The 13,624-nt window shown below is 40.2% G+C and overlaps 1 protein-coding gene across 4 annotated transcripts in view; it reads left to right on the forward strand.

Moving 5' to 3' along the window:
• CORIN (corin, serine peptidase) overlaps positions 1–13,624 on the forward strand; it is a 250,529-nt gene that overhangs the window by 216,190 nt on the left and 20,715 nt on the right. The window lies entirely within an intron of this gene.

Below are 13,624 nucleotides of genomic sequence, written 5' to 3' on the forward strand. Positions count from 1 at the left end.
CACTTTGTCACTCAGGAATTCTCAGTGGCATATGTAACTCCGTGAAGCCTCATCCAGGCGAAAGCCACAGCTAATCTACTTCCCAGGCCTTTATCTTCCCAAAGTTTTCTATCCTTGATGTTGCCATCTAATATATGGGCTGCTCATTTGTTGGAAATGGCTGCATATTGCTTCCGATTTTTGTCCTAAGGAGGGAGAGAGAGAAAGAAGTTTAGAAGATTGACTCTATGCTACTATTAGTCTCTTTCTAGACCTCTTAAATATATCACATATATAATAACTTAAACAGAAGTGATTTATTTGGATACTACAATGAGGTTTGGATGCAGGCGCAACTGGTGAGTAGTTTGGGAAGCAGAGTTAAAGGTATAATGTGTGTAATATGTGTGCTATTCAGAGATTGTGTGTGTGTGTATATATATATATATATATAGAGAGAGAGAGAGAGAGAGAGAGAGAGAGGTTATGTTATGCCATTTTATGTTTCCAAATCTAGGCAGTCCTGTCATAGCAGAAGTAAGATTTCTCTTCTGTGTGCTGAACAAGGTGAGAAAATTAGAGGGGTAGCAATGGGATATGAACTTAATTGAACTGGATTGGCTCAGAGGAAGAGTGATCACTTGAGCCCATCCAAACCAAATCAAACCAAAACACGAACAAAACAATGATGACAAACAAAGGTTTGTTTTGACATAATTGGCTCCTGTGATTCTGGAGGCTTGGTGAATCCAAAACCTGATGAGGTAGGTGGCAGGCAGGAAGATCGGGCAAGAGTTGCAGTTCAATCTGCTGGCGGAATTCCTTCTTGCTGGAGAGGTCAGTCCTTGTTCTATTAAGATTTTTATCTGAATGGATACGGCCCATCCACATCATGGAGTGTCATTGGCTTTACTCAAAGTCTGCTCATTTAAATATTAATCTCATAAAAAAAACACCTTCACCAGAAACATATAGAATAATGTTTGGCCAAATATTTGGGCGCTGTGGCCCAGCCAGATTGATACATAAAATTAACCACCACAATGTGCCTAAAGAGAGCAGAAGAATAAAACTAAGGGAAAACCTACCCCAAACTGACGAACATCACTGCAGAATCTCTTCCAGCTATCTGTTGCTGTGTAATTTGTAGCAAAACAAAACAAACAAAACCAAACATAAACAAAACAATAACAACAAACAAAAACTCAGACATTTATTATGCTCACTGTAGATTCAGACAAAGTGTAGTTGGCGTAAATTGTCTCTGCTCTGTGATTTCTGGGGCCTCAGCTAGAAGATTCCAAGGCTAGAGAGAGGCTGGCACCATCTGAAGTCTGATAGTAGATGCTGCCTGTTGGCTGGGGCCTCATTTCCTCTCTGTATGAGACTCGCTTCATGGTGGCTGGCATCCTCCGAAGCAAGCTTCCCAAAAAGGAAGCCAGGAGGAAGCTGTATTACCTTTTTTGACTCAGCATCCAAAAGCACAAAATGTTGCTTCTCCTATGTGGTTGCCCAGAGACATCAGTCACAGGCCCCACCTGATTCAAAGGGAAGAAACGTAGACCTCCCACATCGAAGACCTTGAGGACAGATTTTGAAAACCACCATACTAGCCATTTTATTGTATTTATTTTTAATAATTTTACTTTATTTAAATGAAGTAATATTAAATAATAGCAAAAATTTGAGGCAAAAAAATAATCCACAGGTCTATTACTTAATTAAATGGATATTTTTCATTTGATCTGATTAGTTTCTAGGAAAAAAATACAATTTTATTTTTTGCCTATTTGCCTGTTATTATTTTGTCTTAGCTTTGCCAATTATTGTGTGACCACTGGCCAATTCAGTAACTTCTCTGGAACACAGTTTTCTGTTATGTGAAATTAAAGAAATAATAATCCCTACCTCACAGAGTTGGTGCAGGCAGGAAGTGAAACAGTCTATGTAGAGCTTTAAGAACTATGCCTGGCATCAACCAGTAATGCATTCTGCATTTTCTCTTAGCATTATGGCATGAGTATTTTTGCATTTTGCTAGCGATATTCTCCCACACTCATTTACCTTAATTCCTGATCATCCTTAAGGTAACCCCTGTTAGTGCATTATGAATATTGTCCAACAACCATAAACACGTATCTTTTTCACAAGGTGTCGTTGTTTACTTTTACAATTTTGAATAACACTCTATAATTCTGCTTGTTAGTTGCTTTTCTCATGTAGCAATATATCATGGACATCTCTCCAGGTCAACTGATGCAGCTCTAACTCATTTTTTTTAAAGCCAAATAATATTCTATCTATAGATTTACTATAACTTTTAAAATTATTCCCCACTTGATGGACATTTGATTTAGTTCCAGTTTGCTGTCATTTTAACAATACTGCAATAAATGTTCTTAAAGAAAGCTACTCACCTATTGGTACTCTTGTTTGTAGAGGATACAGTTCTAGCGCATACCTGTAGTTTCATAAGGAGGTTACACAGATGGATACATGTTTTGTTCTCTAAGGGGCTAATCTAGTGAGGAAACAGACATTTAAACAAGTAATTAGATTACAGTGTGATAGTGATTATAAAATGGAAATGTGTATATCCAGTTATTTGTTATTTTGGGGGAAATAAAACATTAAAAAAATCAAACTAGCACCTTTGCTTGAGAGCTTTTAATGTGTAAGATCCAGAATTATTGGAAGAGTCTGCATAGTATGTCAAAAAACACACTGGAATGTTATTGCTTTAGAAGGGGCCAGATGTTTCCAGTTGTCTTTTCCAGACCTAATTTGTAACTCCATGATAATAAGAAGGTTATACTAGCAAGAGTACGTTCATCAAAAGATGATGACCTAAATGAATCCAACAGCTTTTTTCAAGGAACAGCACTCTTTATGTGCTAGTTAATCGAGGTTCATATCCCACTTTTGTTATTTCCACATGTGGTATCCAAGTTTCCTCTTTCACTGACAGATCTGTAAAGTTCAGGAGAAATCTTGCAATAGAGAAGAAATATGTGTTTATAATTAAGGGCATGTACATAATATTAAAGGCCTTGATAAGTTTCACGGAACACTAAATTTAACAAAACTGTCAAGAGAGGCCTAGTTTATCCATAAGAAGTTAGAAAATGCCCCACTTTAAACAAGCTTTTGCTTGAATGTGGGCTAATAACGCTGATTCTATTTTATAACATCTCCAGCGGAACTGCAAACTTTTGGGAACTTCTAATTGTATGCCATACTCCCTTTTGGAGCTATCAATTACAGCAATTAATGGGATTTACTTCATATCCTGATCCCATACTTTGGCAAGGCCTAGAGTGACCCATTGGTAGGTATCCTCAGCCTGTCTCTTTTTAAATTATATTTATGGGAAAAAGACAAGTTTGTTTTGCTCTGCTATGAAGAAGTAGATAAAAATCCCAAATGAAAATTTAAAATCATGAGATGGTTTACCAGATCAAGCCCCATATGTCCTACTGACAATTCACTTTCAAAAGTTCTAAAGAAGAAAGGCTTTGACTTTCGTGGGTAATTTAGCAAGCAATTTTCCTGCTTTCTTCTACTTCTGAAAGACTTAAGAATGAACTTCCTAGGCTAGCACATAGCTAGTAATGGTCAGAAACATCTGATTCCTCTCCAGGAAACCCACGTGAAAAACTGTCCTCCCGCTATATGACCACAACCCATACTCCTGCCATGTCACCCACGTCTTGATTCCCTCCACACCAGCTCTTCAATCCAACAAGATTTTTGGTTTGTGGCTGCACTTTCTCCCCTAGTATCTCAGTCCAAAGAGTCTCCTTCTTGCCTCCTTTCTGTTTCTTTCTTTCTTTCTTTCTTTTTTTTTTATGAGATGGAGTCTTGCTCTGTGCCCAGGCTAGAGTGCAGTCGTGCAATCTTGGCTCACTGCAAGCTCTGCCTCCCGGGTTCACGCCATTCTCCTGCCTCAGCCTCCCCAGTAGCTGGGACTGCAGGTGCCCACCACCATGCCCGGCTAATTTTTTGTATTTTTAGTAAAGACGGGGTTTCACCATGTTAGCCAGGATGGTCTCGATCTCCTGATCTTGTGATCCGCCCTCCTCGGCCTCCCAAAGTGCTGGGATTACAGGCGTGAGCCACTGTGCCCAGCCCTTGCCTCCTTTCTTTCCCTCAACTTACCTCGTTCCCTGGGTTCATCACTTCAGTCTTTTCACCAGGACCTTGGACTTCTTCCTCCCTAGATTTTTCCAACACACTGGGCAGAACTCCAAAGTCAAGATCACATTTTTCCTTTCCTTTCCCTTCCTTTCCTTTCTTTTCCCTTCCCTTCCTTTTCCTTTCCTTTTTTTTTTGATGGAGTTTCACTCCTGTTGCCCAAGCTGGAGTGAAGTGGCACGATCTCGGCTCACTGCAACCTTTGCCTCCTGGGTTCAAGCCACTCTCCTGCCTCAGCCTTCCAAGTAGCTGGGATTACAGGTGCCCACCACTGTGCTCAGCTAATTTTGTATTTTTAGTAGAGACGGGATTTCACCATGTTGGTCAGCCTGGTCTCGAACTCCTGACCTCAAGTGATCCACCCACCTCAGCCTCCCAAAGTATTGGGATTACAGGCATGAGCCACTGCGCTCAGCCCACATTTTCTAATGCTATGTCTATGCTCTTCAGGATTGAGGGAGAGCATTACTGAAGAATGCAGATTACTGCCATGCCTGACTTTGAACATCAGTTGGACCCTTAATATTACTCAATAATCTTCCACCTATTTCTAAACATCTCCCTCTCCTATTCCCCACAGAACAAAATCTTTGTTCTTGCTTGTCCACTTGCCCTGATCTGGCAGTCTTTTAATACACTGAGAAGAGGAAGTGAGAAGTTTGGTTTGACTTTTTATTACTGAGCTCATGCTGTGTCCTTCTGCCTACTTCTTTTTCTTCTAGGAGTGTATGAACTGTGCCAGTCATTCACAATTTGTTTTTCTATTCCATCTACTCTAAGGATTTGGCCCATTCCCATCAATAGTAATGTCCACTAAAAGAAAAATTTTCCATTTTGGATCCATACCTCCCATGGGGTGCTGTTTCTCAGCATCGCTGGGGAGTGAGCAAGTGTGGCTTTAAAAATCCCTAGGTGACTCTGACCTTACCTCATACTCCCCACTGCCCTGCCCTCTATGGAAATGTTTTCTGTCACCCTCTCCTCTCCACTGGAAAACGTCTGGGTCTAGGATATAGCTAGCAGGTGGCCTAACTTGCAATCCCATTGTGTTGGGGGCTTTCAGAAACTTGGAGCTCTCTCGTTTTAAATTGTTGTGGTTACTTGCCTGTGTCTTTCAGTCTTGTCACTCCCTAGTCATGTATGTTGCATCTGCACCTGAACACCTGACCCACATTGGAGAATATCATACACCTGTCTGCTAACTGAGGTCACATAAAATATATGATCATAAACCCCAAATGAGCATCTAACACAATCGGACACTTTCAATATACTTCCACAGTAAAGTCACTTTTCTACTCTGATTGTGAATAGACAACCATTTGACAGCTTATTCTCTGTCTCCAAATCTTTGTCATCCTTTCCTGATCTCACCTTATACTTCATGAATAAAATAGATGCCATCATGTCTTTCACCTTGTCTCACCCCCAATTCCAACCAATCACCTGCCTCTTTGGCCACTTCACTGCTTTCCCTTGAGTGTGGTGGAGGACATGTGTTTGTTCCCATTTTAAACAAGCATTTCCCCTTTCATCTTTTCAAAGACTTTACCTCTAAAGTTATCATTTCTATTTTGCATCATTAATTTATCTTTTTTTGTTGGATCACTCCCTTCAGCAACCATGCCATGTCTTAATATCACAAACTTGAGCCCCATTCTTTTGAATTCATATCCCTCTTCATCTGTTGCTCCATTCTGGCCACTATTCACAGAAAAATTCCTAAAAGAGTTTCCTACAGTCACTGTCTACACCTCTCCATGTCCCACATTCTCTTCAACCCACTCTGGTTGCGTTCTTATCAAGATCATTACAGAAGTGACACTTGTTAAAATCTCTAATGACTTCCATCTTGCAGTCCAATGATGTATTTTCAGTTTTCAACCCACTGGAACCCTCTCTGGTATTTTACCACTACATCCTTGAAATACTTTCACTTTTCTTCTAAAATAACAAAAAAACTCCTTGTTTTCTTCATATGTCAGAGACTAACTCTTTTTCTCTTTTTTCAGCTCCTTTGGTAGGCTACTGAATGCTTTAGTTCCTAGGGACCAAATTCTTGGCTTTCTTATATGTCTACACTCACTAATCTCATCACATGGTGTATATACCTGTCCTGATTTGAACAAATACTTGTTCATATTTGAAAAATATGAATATAAAGTATGTGAATATTAATATGAATATACTTGAATATAAAATATATGAAATATTTGTTCATAACTTTTAAATTTATATCTCCAGCCCAGCCCAGATTTCCACCCAATCACCACCACCCACCAACTTCACATGAATACATTTAACTGTGAAGATAAGATGTTCATTTGAACATGTAATAAACATCTTACTTTACATGACCCAAACAAATCTATTGATTTCTCACTTCTCCCACTGAGCAAATAATTGTTGCTTCACAAACGTCCTCCATCTCAGTAAAAGGCATCATCCATCGGTTCGCTAATATACCAAACCTAGGAGTCATCCTTAATTCTTCTCACATTTACTTTATCAGTAAATCCTGTAGAATCTTCTTCCAAAAAGGTGGAAGCCAAGCATCTCTCCCATCTTAATGCTATAATCCTACTCCAAGCCACCATCATCTCACTTCTGGACTATTTATTTCCTAGGGCTGCCATAACAAAGTATCACTAGCTGGGTGATTTGAACCGTACAGTTCTGGAGGCTAGAAGTTCAGGATCAAGGTACTGGCAGGGTTTCTTCCTTCTGAGTGCTGTGAGAGAGAATGCCTGTTGCCTAGATCCCGGTGGTTTCCTGGCAATTTTTGGTATTACTTGGCCTGTAGAAGCAGGACCCTAATGTCTGCTTTCCTGTTCAGATATTGTTCTCCCTGTGTGCCTGCCGGCATTATACTGGATGTGGATTAGTCATATTGGATTCAAGCCCATCCTAATGAGGTCATTTTAACTTGATTACCTCCATAAAGCCCCTATTTCCTAATAGAGTTATAATATACTAGGAGTTACAACTTCAACATATAGATTTTAGAGGGACACAACTAATCCATAATGACTACTGAAACAGTTTCCTATTTGGCTTTTTTTGACTACTCTCTTGTTCCCTTATTACCTATTATCCACACAGTAAGATAGTGAACTTTCTAAAATGTAAATCACACCATGTCACTCCCCTGCTTAAAACCCTACATTGGCTTCCTGTTATAACAAGAATAAAATCTTCTCATTGGAGCCTATTAAGATCTAGTCCCACCACTTTGACTGTGTCTCCTTCTAGTCTCCCATCACTCAATGGGCTCCAACCTTACTAGCTTTCATTCAGCTCCTGAAATCCTCCAAGCTCATTCCTGCCTCGGGACGTTTGTACTTGCTGTTTCTGCAGTTTGGAATACTTTCTTTTTTTTTTCTTTTTTTTTTATGAGGCCAACATAACGCTGATTTATTTCATATTTTATTTTATTTTATTTTATTTTATTATTATTACTATTATTATTATACTTTAAGTTTTAGGGTACATGTGCACAACGTACGGGTTTGTTACATATGTATACATGTGCCATGGTGGTGTGCTGCACCCATTAACTCGTCATTTAGCATTAGGTATATCTCCTAATGCTATCCCTCCCCGCTCCCCCCACCCAACAACAGTCCCCGGTATGTGATGTTCCCCTTCCTGTGTCCATGTGTTCTCATTGTTCAATGCCCACCTATGAGTGAGAACATGCGGTGTCTGGTTTTTTGTCCTTGCGATAGTTTGCTGAGAATGATGGTTTCCAGTTTCATCCATGTCCCTACAAAGGACATGAACTCATCATTTTTTCTGGCTGCATAGTATTCCATGGTGTATATGTGCCACATTTTCTTAATCCAGTCTATCGTTGTTGGACATTTAGGTTGGTTCCAAGTCTTTGCTATTGTGAATAGTGCCGCAATAAACATATGTGTGCATGTGTCTTTATAGCAGCATGATTTATAATCGTTTGGGTATATACCCAGTAATGGGATGGCCGGGTCAAATGGTATTTCTAATTCTAGATCCCTGAGGAATCGCCACATTGACTTCCACAATGGTTGAACTAGTTTACAGTCCCACCAACAGTGTAAAAGTGTTCCTATTTCTCCACATCCTCTCCAGCACCTGTTGTTTCCTGACTTTTTAATGATGGCCATTCTAACTAGTGTGAGATGGTATCTCATTGTGGTTTTGATTTGCATTTCTCTGATGGCCAGTGATGATGAGCATTTTTTCATGTGTCTTTTGGCTGCATAAATGTCTTCTTTTGAGAAGTGTCTGTTCATGTCCTTTGCCCACTTTTTGATGGGGTTGTTTGTTTTTTTCTTGTAAATTTGTTTGAGTTCATTGTAGATTCTGGATATTAGCCCTTTGTCAGATGAGTAGGTTGCAAACATTTTCTCCCATTCTGTAGGTTGTCTGTTCACTCTGATGGTAGTTTCTTTTGCTGTGCAGAAGCTCTTTAATTAGATCCCATTTGCCAATTTTGGCTTTTGTTGCCATTGCTTTTGGTGTTTTAGACATGAAGTCCTTGCTCATGCCTATGTCCTGAATGGTATTGCCTAGGTTTTCTTCTAGGGTTTTTATGGTTTTAGGTCTAACATCTAAGTCTTTAATCCATCTTGAATTAATTTTTGTATAAGGTGTAAGGAAGGAATCCACTTTCAGCTTTCTACATATGGCTAGCCAGTTTTCCCAGCACCATTTATTAAATAGGGAATCCTTTCCCCATTTCTTGTTTTTGTCAGGTTTGTCAAAGATCAGATAGTTGTAGATACATGGCATTATTTCTGAGGGCTCTGTTGTGTTCCATTGGTCTATATCTCTGTTTTGGTACCAGTACCATGCTGTTTTGGTTACTGTAGCCTTGTAGTATAGTTTGAAGTCAAGTAGCGTGATGCCTCCAGCTTTGTTCTTTTGGCTTAGGATTGACTTGGCGATGTGGGCTCTTTTTTGGTTCCATATGAACTTTAAAGTAGTTTTTTCCAATTCTGTGAAGAAAGTCATTGGTGGCTTGATGTGGATGGCATTGAATCTATAAATTACCTTGGGCAGTATGGCCATTTTCATGATATTGATTCTTCCTATCCGTGAGCATGGAATGTTCTTCCATTTGTTTGTATCCTCTTTTATTTTATTGAGCAGTGTTTGTAGTTCTCCTTGAAGAGGTCCTTCACATTCCTTGTAAGCTGGATTCCTAGGTATTTTATTCTCTTTGAAGCAATTGTGAATGGGAGTTCACTCATGATTTGGCTCTCTGTTTGTCTGTTATTGGTGCATAAGAACGCCTGTGATTTTTGTACATTGATTTTGTATCCTGAGACTTTGCTGAAGTTACTTATCAGCTTAAGGAGATTTGGGGCTGAGACGATTGGGTTTTCTAGATATACAATCATGTCATCTGCAAACAGGGACAATTTGACTTCCTCTTTTCTTAATTGGATACCTTTATTTCCTTCTCCCGCCTGATTGCCCTGGCCAGAACTTCCAACGCTATGTTGAATAGGAGTGGTGAGAGAGGACATCCCTGTCTTGTGCCAGTTTTCAAAGGGAATGCTTCCAGTTTTTGCCCATTCAGTATGATATTGGCTGTGGGTTTGTCATAGATAGCTCTTATTATTTTGAGATACATCCCATCAATACCTAATTTATTGAGAGTTTTTATCATGAAGGGTTGTTGAATTTTGTTAAAGGCCTTTTCTGCATCTATTGAGATAATCATGTGGTTTTTGTCTTTGGTTCTGTTTATATGCTGGATGACATTTATTGATTTGTGTATGTTGAACCAGCCTTGCATCCCAGGGATGAAGCCCACTTGATTATGGTGGATAAGCTTTTTGATGTGCTGCTGGATTCGGTTTGTCAGTATTTTATTGAGGATTTTTGCATCGATATTCATCAAGGATATTGGCCTAAAATCCTCTTTTTTTGTTGTGTCTCTGCCTGGCTTTGGTATCAGGATGATGCTGGCTTGATAAAATGAGTTAGGGAGGATTCCCTCTTTTTCTATTGACTGGAATAGTTTCAGAAGGAATGGTACCAGCTCCTCTTTGTACCTCTGGTAGAATTCGTCTGTGAATCCATCTGGTCCTGGACTTTTTTTGGTTGCTAAGCTATTGATTATTGCCTCAATTTCAGAGCCTGTTATTGGTCTATTCAGAGATTCAACTTCTTCCTGGTTTAGTCTTGGGAGGATGGATGTGTCGAGGAATTTATCCATTTCTTCTAGATTTCCTAGTTTATTTGCGTAGAGGTGTTTATAGTATTCTCTGATGGTAGTTTTTCTTTCTGTGGGATAGGTGGTGATATCCCTTTTATCATTTTTTATCGCGTCTATTTGATTTTTTTCTCTTTTCTTCTTTATTAGTCTTCCTAGCGGTCTATCAATTTTGTTGATCTTTTCAAAAAACCAGCTCCTGGATTCATTAATTTTTTGAAGGGTTTTTTGTGTCTCTATTTCCTTCAGTTCTGCTCTGATCTTAGTTATTTCTTGCCTTCTGCTAGCTTTTGAATGTGTTTGCTCTTGCTTTTCTAGTTCTTTTAATTGTGATGTTAGGGTGTCAATTTTAGATCTTTCCTGCTTTCTCTTGTGGGCATTTAGTGCTGTAAATTTCCCTCTACACACTGCTTTGAATGTGTCCCAGAGATTCTGGTATGTTGTGTCTTTGTTCTCATTGGTTTCAAAGAACATCTTTATTTCTGCCTTCATTTCATTGTTTACCCAGTAGTCATTCAGGAGCAGGTTGTTCAGTTTCCATGTAGTTGAGTGGTTTTGAGTGAGTTTCTTAATCCTGAGTTCTAGTTTGATTGCACTGTGGTCTGAGAGACAGTTTGTTATAATTTGTGTTCTTTTACATTTGCTGAGGAGTGCTTTACTTCCAACTATGTGGTCAATTTTGGAGTAGGTGTGGTGTGGTGCTGAAAAGAATGTATATTCTGTTGATTTGTGGTGGAGAGTTCTGTAGATGTCTATTAGGTCTGCTTGGTGCAGAGCTGAGTTCAATTCCTGGGTTTCCTTGTTAACTTTCTGTCCCATTGATCTGTCTAATGTTGACAGTGGGGTGTTAAAGTCTCCCATTATTATTGTGTGGGAGTCTAAGTCTCTTTGTAAGTCACTAAGGAGTTGCTTTATGAATCTGGGTGCTCCTGTATTGGGTGCATATATGTTTAGGATAGTTAGCTCTTCTTGTTGAATTGATCCCTTTACCATTATGTAATGGCCTTCTTTGTCTCTTTTGATCTTTGTTGGTTTAAAGTCAGTTTTATCTGAGACTAGGATTGCAACCCCTGCCTTTTTTTGTTTTTCCATTTGCTTGGTAGATCTTCTTCCATCCCTTTAGTTTGAGCCTATGTGTGTCTCTGCACATGAGATGGGTTTTCTGAATACAGCACACTGATGGGTCTTGACTTTTTATCCAATTTGCCAGTGTGTGTCTTTTAATTGGAGCATTTAGCCCATTTACATTTAAAGTAAATATTGTTATGTGTGAATTTGATCCTGTCATTATGATGGTAGCTGGTTATTTTGCTCATTAGTTGATGCAGTTTCTTCCTAGCCTTGATGGTCTTTACAATTTGGCATGTTTTTGCAGTGGCTGATACCAGCTGTTCCTTTCCATGTTTAGTGCTTCCTTCAGGAGCTCTTTTAGAGCAGGCCTGGTGGTGACAAAATCTCTCAGCATTTGCTTGTCTGTAAAGTATTTTATTTCTCCTTCATGTATGAAGCTTAGTTTGGCTGGATATGAAATTCTGGGTTGAAAATTCTTTTCTTTAAGAATGTTGAATATTGGTCACCACTCTCTTCTGGCTTGTAGAGTTTCTGCTGAGAGATCAGCTGTTAGTCTGATGGGCTTCCCTTTGTGGGTAACCCGACCTTTCTCTCTGGCTGCCCCTAACATTTTTTCCTTCATTTCAACTTTGGTGAATCTGACAATTATGTGTCTTGGAGTTGCTCTTCTCAAGGAGTATCTTTGTGGCATTCTCTGTATTTCCTGAATCTGAATGTTGGCCTGCCTTGCTAGATTGGGGAAGTTCTCCTGGATAATATCTTGCAGAGTGTTTTCCAACTTGGTTCCATTCTCCCCATCATTTTCAGGTACACCAATCAGACGTAGGTTTGGTCTTTTCACATAGTCCCATATTTCTTGGAGGCTTTGTTCATTTCTTTTTGTTCTTTTTTCTCTAAACTTCTCCTCTTGCTTCATTTCATTCATTTCATCTTCTATCACTGATACCCTTCCTTCCAGTTGATCCCATCGGCTACTGAGGCTTCTGCATTCTTCACATAGCTCTCGTGCCTTGGTTTTCAGCTCCATCAGGTCCTTTAAGGAATTCTCTGCATTGGTTATTCTAGTTATCCATTCGTCTAATTTTTTTTCAAGGCTTTTAACTTCTTTGCCATTGGTTCGAATTTCCTCCTGTAGCTCAGAGTAGTTTGATCGTCTGAAGCCTTCTTCTCTCAACTCGTCAAAGTCATTCTCCATCCAGCTTTGTTCTGTTGCTGGTGAGGAGCTGCATTCCTTTGAAGGAGGAAAGGTGCTCTGATTTTTAGAGTTTCCAGTTTTTCTGCTCTGTTTTTTTCCTGTCTTTGTGGTTTTATCTACCTTTGGTCTTTGATGATGGTGATGTACCGATGGGTTTTTGGTGTGGATGTCCTTTCTGTTTGTTAGTTTTCCTTCTAACAGACAGGACCCTCAGCTGCAGGTCTGTAAGTGTTTGCTAGAAGTCCACTCCAGATCCTGTTTGCCTGGGTATCAGCAGCGGTGGCTGCAGAACAGCGGATATTGGTGAACCGCAAATACTGCTGCCTGATTGTTGCTCTGGAAGTTTTGTCTCAGAGGAGTACCCGGCCATCTGAGGTGTCAGTCTGTCCCTACTAGGGGGTGCCTCCCAGTTAGGCTACTCGGGGGTCATGGACCCACTTTAGGAGGCAGTCTGCCCATTCTCAGATCTCCAGCTGCATGCTGGGAGAACCACTACTCTCTTCAAAGCTGTCAGACAGGGACATTTAAGTCTGCAGAGGTTACTGCTGTCTTTTTGTTTGTCTGTGCCCTGCCCCCAGAGGTGGAGCCTACAGAGGCAGGCAGGCTCCTTGAGCTGTGGTGGGCTCCACCCAGTTCGAGCTTCCCAGCTTCTTCGTTTACCTGATCAAATAACTAACTGGGCAATGGTGGGCACCCCTCCTGCAGCCTCACTGCCGCCTTGCAGTTTGATCTCGGACTGCTGTGCTAGCAATGAGTGAGACTCTGTGGGCGTAGGACTCTCCGAGCCAGGTACAGGATATAGTCTCCTGGTGTGCCGTTTTTTAAGCCCATTGGAAAAGCGCAATATTAGGGTGGGAGTGACCCGATTTTCTAGGTGCCATCTGTCACCCCTTTCTTTGACTAGGAAAAGGAATTCCCTGACCCCTTGCGCTTCCCAGGTGAGGCGATGCCTCACCCTGCTTCAGCTTGCGCAGGGTGCA

This window comes from Hylobates moloch, unplaced genomic scaffold (assembly GCF_009828535.3).
Source record: "Hylobates moloch isolate HMO894 unplaced genomic scaffold, HMol_V3 SCAFFOLD_17, whole genome shotgun sequence".
NCBI classification, from domain to species: Eukaryota; Metazoa; Chordata; class Mammalia; order Primates; family Hylobatidae; genus Hylobates; species Hylobates moloch.